This window comes from Leptonychotes weddellii, chromosome 12, assembly GCF_054177405.1.
Source record: "Leptonychotes weddellii isolate Sample4059 chromosome 12, ASM5417740v2, whole genome shotgun sequence".
Lineage (NCBI taxonomy): Eukaryota > Metazoa > Chordata > Mammalia > Carnivora > Phocidae > Leptonychotes > Leptonychotes weddellii.
Window position 1 is genome coordinate 56,635,747 of NC_138380.1, and position 14,888 is coordinate 56,650,634.

Here is a 14,888-nt window from a genome sequence, read left to right on the forward strand (position 1 = left end):
AGCTGTCTGTAGCCCCCGGCTGCAGAGACAGATTAGTTTACAATTACACCGATATTCTGAAATTTTAGAGAAGTTGCATCTATCCAGCAACTTAGCAGATTGAACAGAAATTTGTTACAAGCCTTGATTTGTCCCCGAATGTTGCAAGAAATATCACACACACTTTTAGAAAAGCCATTTGGATATTAGCATTAGCCATTCTTGTCAACAGTCGGAGTTTAATATTGATTAGTGGATGCAGATGAAATCATATTAATTTATTTCAATTTAAAACCTAGAGTTGAAGACCTTCTCTAATTTAGCTTAACCCATGATTTCACTTTTCAAAGGCTCAGTCATAACAACGAACAGTAATCAAACTATAATTTACCATTAAATGGTATTATTTGAATGCTTGGTAAGAGCTTCTCAGGTAAGTGTTGGGCAAAGTAGTACTTGCCTGGTTGAAATTTGTGCTGTTAAAGTAAGAAAAGCCAAGCAGTAATTCAGATCGAAGAAGAGTCTAGGCAACATTCACTGTGCAGTGTCTCAGGTGCCAATATATGTCAACATAAATGTCATGGTGGGAACACAAGCCAATAAATCGTTTAAAATAGTGGAAAACTCTCAGGAGCAAGGATATGGAGACCTTGGTTCCAGTACCAGTTCCAGCTCTTGCTAGCTATAGGAACGTTGGCAGTTCACTTAACTTTTGACCCCTAGTTTTCTCAGCTGCATATAAATGTGATGATACCATCTTCAGACCATTCATAGTGTTATGAAGATTGAATGAGTGAGTTATGAGGAAGTAATCTGTAAATGTCAAAGTTATGTGCATGTGCAAATATAAGCTAGCGTGCTGAGGATGATAATGGCATCCCTGTTATGGTGGTCCTTGGTTTGGTGGAAAAAAAATGAATTAAGCTGGAGAGGAAAATAATGACCTCTTTATTTTTTTTCCGGGGGGAAAGGAGGCTTTACTATTTGTATAAAGAAATTGAGAGTTGTTATCAGAAGAACAAGAGAATATTTAAAGGAGAGGGATAGACTGGAAATGAAAATGTAGAGGTGAAAGAATCATTAAGTGTGTATAACTTGATGAAAATAGTCAGGAAGAGAATTGGGAGAGAAAATGAGGTGAGACCATCCAGGATGTCTCTTTCAATGGAATACGCTTGGTCTTGGTACAACAGATTATAGGGAGTCACACTATTGGTCAGATCATTGAATTACACGGGTGTAGGAAAAGGTATACTGGATGAGGAGCTAGGACAGGAGCTCTAACACTGTGTCAATCACTAACAAGCTGCAGAGCATTGGCCAAATCATTTAGTGATTTTGGTTCTTGGTTTCTGAGTTTGTAAAATTCATTGATTAGAAAAGATGATATCTAAGGGCCTTTTCAGCCTTAACATGTCTGGTGTGTATGTATACATCTGCACATACCTACACCGTAAATACACATATGCATATGTATACATAGTTTATTAACGTGTATATACATGTAATATATATATATGTACATAATACGTAAGGTCTATAATACATGATATGTGATATGTATAGAATATGAAAGTTTAAAGTATATATTATATGAAAGTTTTTTTAAGTCAACTCACAACAAAAAGTTATTGAGGACTCACTATGAGTTACATGAAGTCAGTGAGGTCGAGGCTGACTAGGATATTGTCATCCCTTCCTTCAAGAAATTAACAATTGAACAATACTGTAAATATACAACAATTACAACCTGGTGTACCATGCTCATGAACAAAACACTGATAGCAGGGATGTTGTGTAGCTGATACAGGGGGCTGTGGAGAGTTTTAAAGAGGAGTTAATGTTGATTGGGATTTTGCAGGGTGAGAGCTGAATTTTTTTTCTCTGGGAGACATGGAGGTCCATTTCAAGCAGAAGGAAGAGAGAAAATGAAAGTGAAAGACACAACAACATTCTTAGATCTTGAAAGTACTGCAAGTCTGGTCTAGGATCTTTGGTGGGAATGAATGGATATAATGCCAATTTGATGGGTTGGGGAAGATTGTAAGAAAACCTTCGAACTTTGGTAAAGAGTCTGGAGCTTAACGTCTAAGCAAGTAGAAACTGTTGGAAGCTTTTTCCAGAGGATTGACATATTCTTGGCCTAGAATGGAGAGAGAGAAGTGAAGAGGCTTGGAGGTCAGTAAGGAGAGGGACTGAGAGGCGAAGGGGAATAGTCTAGGACCATAGAAGTGAAGAGTGAGTAGAGGAGGGCTGGGGGTCACGCTGCAGAAGTGTTATTCAGCTTTAGAGTGTAGGGAACTCTGTGCCAAGGAGAGGAGGAACTCATCCCATGAAGATCTCCATCATATCTGCACCCAGTTACTTGAGACCAAGAATGTGAAAGAAGGAAGAGCAGGTTTCCTGGGGTTAGAGAAGAATATCGATTTAATTTAGCTATACTAAACTTGAGGTAGTAATCCATTCAGATGAATAAATCTAATGGGAGAACTAGTGATTGGATGGGTAGTTTAGGAGAAAGAGTTAGGCTGAAAGTGTAGGCTTGGAACTCAGTAAATGTATGCTATTTCAGAGCATGGTAGTTGGAGAGATCATCAAAAGAAGAGAAGTACTGAAAAGAGGGGCCAGGATACTTCACAGAGAGTATTGAGATTTAAAGGGCCACTGTCAGGGAGAGACCAGTGCAAGAATCAGAGAAAGTGTGGTCAGAAAAGGTCCGAGGAAGACGGCAATATGTGCTAAATGGAAGATGTTTTATGAAGGGGATGGTGGTAAAAAGTGTAAAACATTTTCTGAAAGACTGGAAAGAATTATGAAATAGTTCAGAAATGATCAAGTAAAAGGGAGAATTGGTAAGATATTTAAAAGTGTTTTGGGAAAAGGATGTTTTAACTGGAGTGGTAGAGATAAAAACTTATTTGAATAATAAGATAATGGAAAAGGTATAATATTGATAAAGTCAAATAATCCAGAGGTGTTTAAATCACTACTCTGCTGCTTTTAAATAGTGACAACCCCAGAATATATTAAAAATATTTATTAAAATGAAAAAGTTAAATGTTTTAACACTTCTTTGTCATAATTATTTTGAAAGGTAGCTTGTCTTTGTGTGAATAATTGAAAAACCTATTTCATACACACAGAGGTAAAGCACTTATTATTGGAAGATAATTACTGATAAGTGTTAGTTTTTCATTCTTTAATATTCTAGAATATGGAATTTTTTTCAGTAATAATTATGACTAATAATATTTACCTGGCAATTCTAAATTAAGAGTATCAATGCATTGAATAAAATGTGATTGACTTAACATGAGTAGGACAGAAAATAGTGAATACCTCCAACTTCTATCAACTTCTGTCACAGATATTTTCAGAAAGGTCTTAATGAAGTCATTGAATTTATTATTTTTTAATTGATGTATGGTTGATATACCATGTTAGATTAATTTCAGGTATATGATATAGTGATTTGACAGATTTATATAGGCTAGGTTCACCACAAGTGTAGCTACCATCTGTACCATACACCGCCATTATGATACCATTGACTATATTACCTAGGCTGTACCTTTTATTCTCGTGATTTATTCATTCCAGAATTAGAAGCCTGTATCTCCCACTCTCCTTCACCATTTTGTCCATCCATTTACCCCTTCCCCTCTGGCAACCATCACTTTGTTCTCTGTATTTATGGGTCTGTTTCTGCTTTCTGTTTTTGTTTATTCACTTGTTTTGTTTTTTTAGATTCCACATATGAGTGAAATCATATGGCATTTGTCTTTCTCTGACTTATTTCACTTAACATATAGGATTGACACTAGGTCCAGCCAGGTTTTGACAAATGGCAAGATCTCATCCTTTTTATGGCTCAGTAATATTCCATTGTGTGTGTCTATATACACACATACACACACATATATACACTTTCTTTGTTCATAGACACTTGAGTTGCTTCCATATTTTGGCTATTGTAAATAATGCTGCAATAAACATAGGGGTTGCTATATCTTTCTGATTTAGTGTTTTTGTGTTCTTTGGGTAAATACCCAGTAGTGGAATTCCTGGATCATATGGTAGTTCTCTTTTAAATTTTTTGAAGAATCTCCATAGTGTTTTCCAGTGTCTGCACCAATTTACATTTCCACCAACCGTGCATGAGCGTTCCTTTTTCTCCACCTTCTCACCAATACTCATTATTTCTTGTCTTTTTGGTTCTAGCCATTCTGTATATAGTGATATCTCACTATATATAGTGAGATATAGGTATAAAGTGATATCTATTGTCATTTTGACTTGCATTTCCTTGATAATTGATTTTGAGCATCTTTTCATGTGTCTGTTTGCCATTTGATATGTCGTCTTTGGAAAAATGTTTATTCAGGTCCTCTGCCCATTTTAATCAGTTATTTGTGTTTTTTTGGTATCGAGTTATGTAAGTTCTTTATATATTTTGGTTATTAATTTCTTATCATATATCATTTGCAAATATCTTCTCCCATTCAAAGGTTGGCTTTTCATTTTGCTGATGATTTCCTTCACTGTACAAAAGGTTTTAATTTTGGTATAGTCCCAAATTGAATTAATATTTCTAACAATGAAATTACATTGAAATCCAAGAAATAGGTACACACTAGCCCTTGCTCAGAATTCAGGTGATTAGGGTATTTATAAGTGTGTGTTTTCTCTCAAGGAAATTACTTCTCACATTAAACACTTTTGAACTAAGTTCATCCAATGCAAAGCAATACTTTTAACAGCAATCACTGTGTCCTTTACAAAGTTAATTATACGTAAAATAATCCCTTACTTCTTCAATATAAAATAAAAATAAGTATTTTTGTTTTATTTTCTTTCATGTACTTGTCCTAATATAAAATATTCTCTAATGCTTATGGAAAAATATTAATCCTAATCGTACCATTCATTAAATAAGAAAGGAGAGAGGGATGTCATTCCACGTAGTAGTAACATGAGGGTAGCATTATCCTAGTAAAAGTGTTTTGTACTTCAGTTTTGCCTAATTTGGAATGTGACACAGTTTGCTCATTAAATGGAAAATAAGGATGGAGCAGAGTGGACAGAATATGGGCATCAGTGTCAATCCAGAGTAACATGGATCAAAATACTGTATTTTATCCATATTATCAAATTATTTCATCTCCCTGGATCTTTTTCTTTCATCTCTAATATGGATAAATAATATGTATTATATAGGGGTTTTCTGAGGTTTAATTAAATATGGTAGCATATGGAATGTTCTGATGGAGTGTTTGATATATATGAGAACTTCAGTGAATGGCAGTTTTTATTATTGCTGTTATTCTGTTGTATAATACAATGGCTACTTAATTGTAATGACCTGGAACAAGTCCAGTAATGTGCATTAGCTTTCTTGCAAGCATTCTTTTTTTTTTTTTGTAAATATACTAGAAATTACAAATTTATACAGTTTTAGTGCTAGATATTCCAACAAATTATAAGGGGGGGCAGCACTGGGGAATTGAAAGAATTGAAAGACTATGGGATCAGAAACCATTGTTTAAATCTGCCTCTACCTGATTGGTCAAGTTACTTAAACTCTGATTTTGTTTTCTCACCTTAGAATGGTGACAGAAGTTCTGAAGTGGGAGGCCACTTGCAAAATCTTAATAGATAGTAAATAGAAAAGTGTCTAGTACAGTGCCCTAAAAATAGTAGATATTCAGAAAATGTTCTCTTCCCATTCTTTATCCTTTCCTCCCCTAAAAATGACATAACAAGCAGGAATTTTATAGATTGAACACATTTATCTGTCTTCTCCAACCAAGGGGCACCATGAAAAACAAAACAAGTCTAGGAAGAGAAGCTGTTTCATCTTTCTTTTTAGTTTGACACTTAAACGTAGACAGCATGGACCAAAGGCCATAAAAATATTTTGAGCAGCAAATTCATGGTTAAGTATATAAATAGAATTTTTTATATTTCATTTTGTGCTATATTTCAGGGGATTTCTCAAGAATCTGAAATTTCAGGTTCTTGAAATTATCTTGTTACCAATGCCTTCCAAATTAAATGTTTCACAGAATTGTTTTTATACAATTTTTAATTTTACATATTAGATGATTATTTAAATAAATTTTTAAAAACGGTTTATATCTTGTTTTCCTACCCTTCTTTCTTAGCATACATAACACAGTGTTCAAAATTCATTAAGAGCGTATTATTATTTGCATCAAAAAATGAAATCCTCAAGTGGTTTTGTGAGGCTTTAATATCTTAACGGACTGTAGTAACGCAGGTCACTCGTTATGTAAATTATAGATAGCAACCTAGTTTGCAAAATAATAGAGGCCCCAATCAGGGCTGAGATTGAGTGCTATCGAGCAGCACCTACCCAGACTCCTTCCTACCTATGACTGCAATATAAAAAAACTGGCCTGATGGCAGTGGGATGAGATGCTGACATTCTGACTAGATTACTGGGGAAGTATGGTGTGCTTGGGCTCCTTTTCTAAGGAAATGAAGCCTCTTAACCTCTCGTGTAAGTCAGATTGGTGACACTGGATAGTGAGATGTCTCTGGGAAGAGGAGAGCAAAAGACTCTGTCTGGTGAATATATAGAACAGGCTCTCTTAGAATTTCAAGAGAGCCTTGGAATTCATGTAAAGGCACATTAGAATGGTCCTTAATAAGGGGCGCCTGGGTGGCTCAGTCGGTTAAGTGGCTGCCTTAGCCATGATCACAGGGTCCTGGGATCGAGCCCTGCGTCGGGCTCCCTGCGCAGCGGAGAGCCTGCTCTTCTTCTCCCTCTGCCTGCCGCTCTGCCTACTTGTGCCCTCTCTATATCTCTCTGTCAAATAAAGAAATAAAATCTTAAAAAAAAAAAAAAAAAGAATGGTCCTTAATGAAAGAAACACCGGGGAAGTGGCATCTGGAAAATATATCACAAGAACATCATAGAGTGTGAGTTAGAGGTGCCAATGAGTCATAAGGTAGAGATTTTTTCTATTTTTTTTATCAGCACTTTATACTTGACACTTTAGAATGTATTAAAATGATGAAAAATAAAGGAGTTTGCATTTAATCCTAGGGTACCCAAGCAATAAGAAAAACAATATTTAGGGGAAGTGATAGAACAATTAAAAACATGTTGGGAAAGAGTAGAGGAAACATGGCAGAACTGAAAACAGTGATACTAAAAAGTAATCCATCTACTGCTTCTGATATATGACTGGACCTAACCAAAAGGATGTCCTTTCAATTTCCAGAAGCACTATTGAGCTAATTGATATTCTGCATAGTTTACCAGGTGAAATTATAATCTCTAGGGTATCATTTTTACTGTATCAAAGTTATGCTATGAGGAAACAAATAAGGAGATATGGGGAAAAGGCACAAATGTGCTTCTTTATATGGACAATAATATTCAAATGACCATGTAATTGGGTAATGTTGAAGGGGGGGACTCTATGTCCCAGGAGCCGCCAGAGAGATAGTCCATGTAGAACTTATTGAGTGATGCCTGTAAATTCAGAAGAAGCTCTGCATGGCTGTAACAACTTGGAGAGGATGTAAGACATTATAAGAGAGAGCAACACAACAAAGGAAGAAAGGGGAAAACAGGCAAATCATCTTTTAAATATTATTCTTTTAAAAATTATTTTTAATAGGCTTTATTTTTTGAACAGTTGTAGGTTTACAAAAAAGCAGAAAGTACAGAGTTGCCATATACCTGTCATTCTTCCCCTCTCCCTATTATTGACATCTTGCATCAGTGTGGTCCATGTGCACCATTGATGAGCTAGTATTGACCCATTATTATTACTTAAAATCCATAGTTTATATTAGGGTTCAGCTGCTCTCATACATTCTCTGGTTTTGGACAAAAAACATGAAAGCATATATCCACTAATATGTGTATCCACCATTATAGGATTATACAGAGTAGTTTCACCCCCCCCCCTAAAATTCCTCTGTCCCTCATCTATTCATCCCTCAACCCATTCCTCTCTCCTTCCAAATCTCTGGTAACCGCTCATCTTTTTACCCTTTTATGTCTCCATACTTGTTCTTTTTGGGGGGAATGTCATGTAGTTGAAACCATATAGTATGTAGACTCTTCTTCCACTTAGTGATTATGCATTTCAGTTTCTTCTGTGTCCTTTCATGGCTTGATATCTCATTTCTTTTTATCACTGAAAAATATACTGTTTTATGGATATAACAAAGTTTGTTTATCCGTTTACATATTGAAGGACATCTTGGTTGCTTTCAAGATGTAAACATCTGTGTGCCGGTTTTTTGTGTGGATATGTTTTTATCTCCGTTGTGTAAGTACCAAGGAACGCAATTGCTGGATCATATGGTAAAGAGAATGTTTAGTTTTGTGAGGAACTGCCAAACTGTCTTTCACAGTGGCTGTACCATGTGCATTCCCACCAGCAGTGAATGAAAGTGGATGTCACTCGACGTCTCTGCTGATGCTGTCGGTATTTTGAATTTTAGCCATTTTAATGCCCATAGTTGTATCTCATCATGGCTTGCATTTTCTTGTCTCTAATGACCTGTGGTGTTGAGTATCATCTTTTCATCTGCTTGTCATGTGTACATCTTCTCCGCTCAGGGATCCGCAGTCTTCCCACATGAGTAGTAGCAAGGGCAAGCAGAACCCTCAGGTGACAGAGGTCGAAGTCTCAGTCTAGCCTGTGCTGCACGTGCTCCACTTCTTGTGGCCCTGATGCTAGGACTCCTGCTAAAAACAAGTATTTTATAAAGAGAAAATACACGTGGAAATTAAGTAGAAAATAAGCAATACACGGAGATGGGCCTACACTTTGTCTTTTGTTCCTCCAGGAGGGGAACACCTTGGGAGAGAGTTTGGAAGTGATAAACAGTATCTTGAAGAGGAAGAAAACGGTGTGATATATTAAAGGTTAAATGGAACCGGCAAGCTTGTGGGATTTTCAAGTGCATGACACTCGTGCGGGGTCTCTAGCTGACTCGGGTCTGGTGAATCACGTAGTTGCATATCTGCTTTTCCTTGCTCTTCCCTGGAGGCTGGCGAAATATCCTCCTGAATTTCTGGGAAACAGAGGAAATCTTCTGAACTCCTGGTAAGTTGACCTGGGAACCAAGTTGTCAAGGCAGCCTACTGCTTAGCTCACTCCCCCAAACCTTTCCACAGACACAGAGTGTTGAGCAGCCCCAGAATGGGGAGAGTCGAACAGTGGCTTCAAAGGGGATAGTGTGTGTGCATAAATACAGTGCACTACCCAGGTACTTAACCTGGGACTCTATAGAGAGCTTGACAGAAAATTAATTTCCCAAGCAAATGTATCAAGCGTAGGCATTGATTATATAGTGGGACTCATTGAACTCATGGTATAGGGTGAATGCAGGACTTTCTAATTGTGCCACACTGTCTGGATAAAAAGTTATCCCTTGGGTTGTCATCGCGGTAGCAATAACAGCACATACTGAGTATTGTAGATGGATGTGTTTGCCAGTATGTTCTGTCACGTGCCTGCTGAAGAATGGCATCAGAACAGACATATTGCCTATTCGGGTTGCACTGTTTAAAGATTATTTTTGTTTTCTCTCTCACAATCAGAGAGCGCAACTGTACATGTCAGAGGGGTCCATGCACTCTATTCAGTTACTTCCCTGTGACAGTGAAAGAGATTATTTGAAAAGAATTGAAGCTCTAGCTTGAAATGAAAGAAGTACTGGTTGCTAAGTAGTAAAATATATATTTATGTGCATTTGTGTGTGTAATAAATAAAATGAAATGTTCCAAAATCAACTTTTGAGGCTCATGTGAATCTTGACCTCATTTTGTAATTTGTTGAGAATATGAACCCTAATCCCTGTGTCTTCTGTCCCTCAGCCATGCCATAGGTATGATATTAGTATCTGCCTCTTCACATGACTTTAAAGGTTATCTTGAGACAAAACTGCAGAGCACTTCGATGGTGTCTGGCTCATGTCGGTGCTCAGTAAATGTCGTCTTGTACTGTAGGTGTGAACCGCAAAGGTCTTCTCAGAGATCATTTGTCTCTGGATCGGAGTCTTATTTTCTCTTCATTTTCATTCTTATTCCTTCTCGGATCCACACGTGCATGTCAAGCTTCTCTGCATCTGGCATTTTTCTGCTTTCCCCTGCTGTTGGGGACAGTTCATAGTTACCCAGCCATCAGCTCTGCTGTTTGCTGAGTTGTTCAAAGTATAGTTAAAAAATACAGAGACGTTCTGCCTTACTGTTTTATTTTTACTTGGGATTGTGCATATTGTTGCCGTGCAGGAAATGCTGGAGGTGTGACTCTTTAAGTGGGTCTGTGTGTTCCAAAATTCCTTTGTGTGGAAACACCTGAGATTATTCTTGGCAAGACTTTCCTGTTCTGTGATGCTGTGAGTGAGAGTGTGCAGGAAGTGTACAGTGAGTGCTGAGGTATCCTCTCTCAAAGTCCTCTTTCCTCTCCTAAAGTACATAGCCCCGTGTGTGTGTGTGTGTGTGTGTGTGTGTGTGTGATGTATACACTCTGCATGTGTATATGCATATATTTAAATATCCTACTTATACACCTCCAGATTTCAAAATCCTCTGTAAGAAACTAAAATGTTCTCAACTTGTAGGAGTGATACTCAACTGTTACATGCCCATTACAACCTGTTTTATCTGTACATTCTCTAAAGTTTATGTATAATTTATAAGCTTCTGACAGAATTACAATAATAATTCAGTGCATCATTCCCAGCATACTCATGCACACCCAGGCATCCATATCCAGATGCATAAATACATGCAGCGTTGCCTGCACATGCAAATAGCACAGTCATTCATGGCTATTACTACACAGGACTTCATAGTTTATCTGGCATTATGGAAGTTATACTATCTCAAATGTTATGTGAATTCTAAAGTGATGACTTTTAAAAATGTGAACAATTATGAAAACGTTTCACTAAAATATTATACAAAAAGTTATGTTAACATTTTATTTTAGAAAATTTCATTTCAAACTTTATGCTCATCAAGAACTCACTCATATAAAATACCTTAATATATAAGTCCTTGTATTACCTTCCACTAACTTACAGCTTTTAGTTTAAGATTCTTTTATGTCTAACCATCTTCCTGTGTTTGCCACTTTGGTGCCTGAACAATATCTTAAAACTGCAGCGCCTGCGCAAATTTCCAAGAAGTACTTTTCTTCTAATAGCATCTGCGTGCCAGCGTATCCATGAACATCGTTTATATAAAATATTTGTTGTAAATTGTTTATATTGATTATGCTATCATTAAGGCAGTACTGATAACAGACCCAGGTGGAATAATATGTATTAACTATTGTTTTTTTTATATATATGTATATTATGTGTATATATATAGACCATTATATATACATATATATAGGCCATTATATATACATATATAATACAGGTGTATTAAATGTGTTTTCAGTTTACAATATTTTCAACTTAAGATGGGTTTTTTGGGGTGTAACCCCATCATAAAAGGAGGAAGATCTTTACGTGTTTGTGCGTACATTATGCACACTTATCTAACCTTATCTAAACCATATATATTGTATTATACTATATATATTTCTTATATATAATGTATATTTTTTTCCGATAGGAAATGTAGTTCGCTCAGAGCCACTACATTGCACAACTTCAGGGAATCCAGTCACAGAGTTAGGTTACCTTTTTCTTCATGTTTGTGTCGATCAGTTCACTTAAGTAAAACTGGCAAGCACTTAGTGTCTTTTTTGACACCAAACTCGGTGCTGGGGAACAAATGGGAATATCACATGGACCCCCCACTCCTGAAGTTCTCTGTCACGTGTAAATAACTAATTCTTGTCTGGGTAACGTATTACAAAAATAGAAAAATATATGGGGAACAGAGAAAGGGGTTATTGTCCTGAAGGAGACAGGAAAGGGAAGATTTCATAAAACACAAGTTTGAAAAATAAACAGTTTCCAAAATGGACAAAGACTATAGCGAGATGGAATTCTAGGCAAAGTGGAGCTGGTGTGAAGAAATTAAGTGGAATGTGTTCAGGGACAGTAAGAAGTTCTGAGGCATAAAAAACTGGGGATGAGTTGGGATAGGAAGAAGGGTGAATGCGTATATGGAGAGCCCATAGGAGAACAGTGCTGAGTGGGACACAGTAAGGAGCCTGGCTTTTGTTTGACTTATGGAATCTAGGAGCCCAAGTCTCTTTAGTTGGATAAAATACAATAACATATTTGCAAATGTTAGGTCATATGTGAATTGACAGATTTTAGAAGGTTGTTAGTTTTGTAAATGAACTATTATAATTCTCCTTGAAAACTTTCTATTAGAAAGCTGTCTTTAGATAATGATAATTAAACATAGTTATTTCAAAGGTAGAGTATTCTTTCAGTTTTATATATAAGGGTGATTTGATATTTTTTTTCTCTACAGTTTTGATTAGACCAATGTAAAAGGAAGTAAACCTTTCATCTATGTAGTATTTCTCTGGTGGGGTGAGTGACAGAGAACATACATGAGCGAAGTGGACCAGGCATGGTGTAGAGGCTGGTTGTGCTCACTCTTCTCTGTGTGGGCTTGGCCAACCAAAGAAGGAACACCATTCCTTTACCCTACTCCAGGTCAATCATTTGCCATCATTTAGAGATGGGGTTCACTTTTTAAAAAAATATCCTAAGGGACAACAGCATTGACCGCATACAATATCTAGTGAGCCACAGTTGGATTATGGGGCCCTAATTTACAACCTCTGCCTTTGGCAATCACATCAGGTCTTCAAAAATCTGAGGCTTAAATAGAAGGATGGAAAATATTAAAAAGATACCTTTTCGAGTTTTAGAGAATGACTGCATAAGAAAATGTGGAATGCCAAAATGAAATCAAAGTGTCTAAACAGTCCTGTTTCCAGCTAATATTGACATTTCCCTCCACTTCCCTACATGCTGTGCTTCATTAGTTCTCATTAGTTAAGGGGCCCTCTGGAATGAGAGAAGCTAGAAGGAGAAAGGCATCTGCTGCCGTGGGCTGGTGCATATAATCACAGAAATGCAGCAAAGATCATAGGGTTCAGTCGCTCTATAAAACAGCTTCTTCTGACAGTTTGCAGTGGGGACTACACCTCTCTAATGCGAGAGTCATCAAAATGGATTTGGATTTATGGAATCAAATAATCCATAAGGAAAGCTTTGACTGCTGCTAAGATATATTTCACTCCCTGTCTCTCACTACAAGTTTTAATGTAACTTCTTCAGTTCCTTTGGCTTGTTTTATAAGAGAACTGGCTTTGAACTGCTTCAGCTGTGAAAATTCCACAAGAAGAGAATAAATATTATAGAGCGGTCAAGGTGGTCTTTCAAACTTGGGTGATCAAGCATTGCAGCACCATGAACATCATGATGTCTCAAATCATGATGCAAGTTTTCAGAGATTTTAAGAACATTGTTCTCTAAGTAATTTCCTATTCTGATAGAATCATCCAGAAGCTAAATTAATTTGATTTAATGAAAAATGTGGAAATTAGAGGAGTGATTCTTGTACTCTATCGTTATAAGTAAGATGAATCTTCTTTGTTGGCCATATGCTGAATATTGGAATTGCTATCACAGAGCCATTTGTTTAGCAACTTGATTGTGTATAAGAGTTGTGTATCCATCATCACAATCAATTTTAAAACATTTTTATTACCCCCAAAATATTCTGAACCCAACAGTCTCTCTCATGCTTGAATTCTCCATTCTTCCCTATCAGGCCCAGCCCTAGACAGATACTAATCTGCTTACCGTCTCTATAGAGTTCCTTATTCTGGACATTCCTTATAAATGGAATTAAACCTTGTTTGGTTGTTTGTTACTGGTTCATTTTACTTAGCATGTTTTCAGGGTTCATCTATGTAGTACTGTGTATTGGTATTTCATTTACTTTTATTGCTGAATAATATTCCATTGTGTATATATGCCACATTTTATTCATCATTTGATGGATATTTGGGCAGTTTCCTCTTTTTTGGCTATAATGTATAATGCTGCTATGAACACTCATGTACAAGTTTTTGGGTAGGCATATATTTTTCATTTCTCTTAAATATACTTAAGAATGAAATTTCTAGGTCTTATGGTAGCTTTATATTGTATGATTTGAGGAACTACCAGACTGAAGAACCATATTTTTTTTTAATTCACAGCACAATATATATTTTTCCAGTAACTTCAATTATGATGTAATTGTCACTCAAGAAAACCCATTGAAGTTTCAATAAAGATATCATTGTGTAATTAGAGGGTAAGTAGTTAGAAAATACAGGAAAGTGATTTAGGGGACCCAGTTTATAAGAATAAAAGCACATTTAGGAGGAAAATATGCTGACGTAGTCATGAGCACACTTGATTGGATACCTGCAAGGAGCTCCTTTTGTTTTTGGTTTTGTTTTTTTAAAAGATTCATTTATTTATTCATGTGTCTGTTAGCCATTTGTATGTCTTTTTTGGAGAAGTGTTTGTTCATGTTTTCTGCCCATTTTTTGACTGGGCTATTTGTTTTTTGAGTTTGAGAAGTTCTTTATAGATCTTGGATATCATTCCTTTATCTGTAATGTCATTTGCAAATATCTTCTCCCATTCCATGGGCTGCCTCTTAGTTTTGTTGACTGTTTCCTTAGCTGTGCAGAAGCTTTTTATCTTGATGAAGTCCCAAAAGGACATATGAAAAAATGCTTAACATCACTAGCCATCAGGGAAATACAAATCAAAACCTCAATGAGATACCACCTCACACCAGTTAGAATGGCAAAAATTAACAAAACAGGAAACAACAAATGTTGGCGAGGATGTGGAGAAAGGGGAACCCTCTTACACTGTTGGTGGGAATGCAAGCTGGTACAGCCACTCTGGAAAACAGTATGGAGGCTCCT

At 36.5% G+C, this 14,888-nt stretch overlaps 1 protein-coding gene across 1 annotated transcript in view; it reads left to right on the top strand.

The window, feature by feature from the left end:
* THSD7A (thrombospondin type 1 domain containing 7A) overlaps positions 1–14,888 on the top strand; it is a 388,294-nt gene that overhangs the window by 1,566 nt on the left and 371,840 nt on the right. The window lies entirely within an intron of this gene.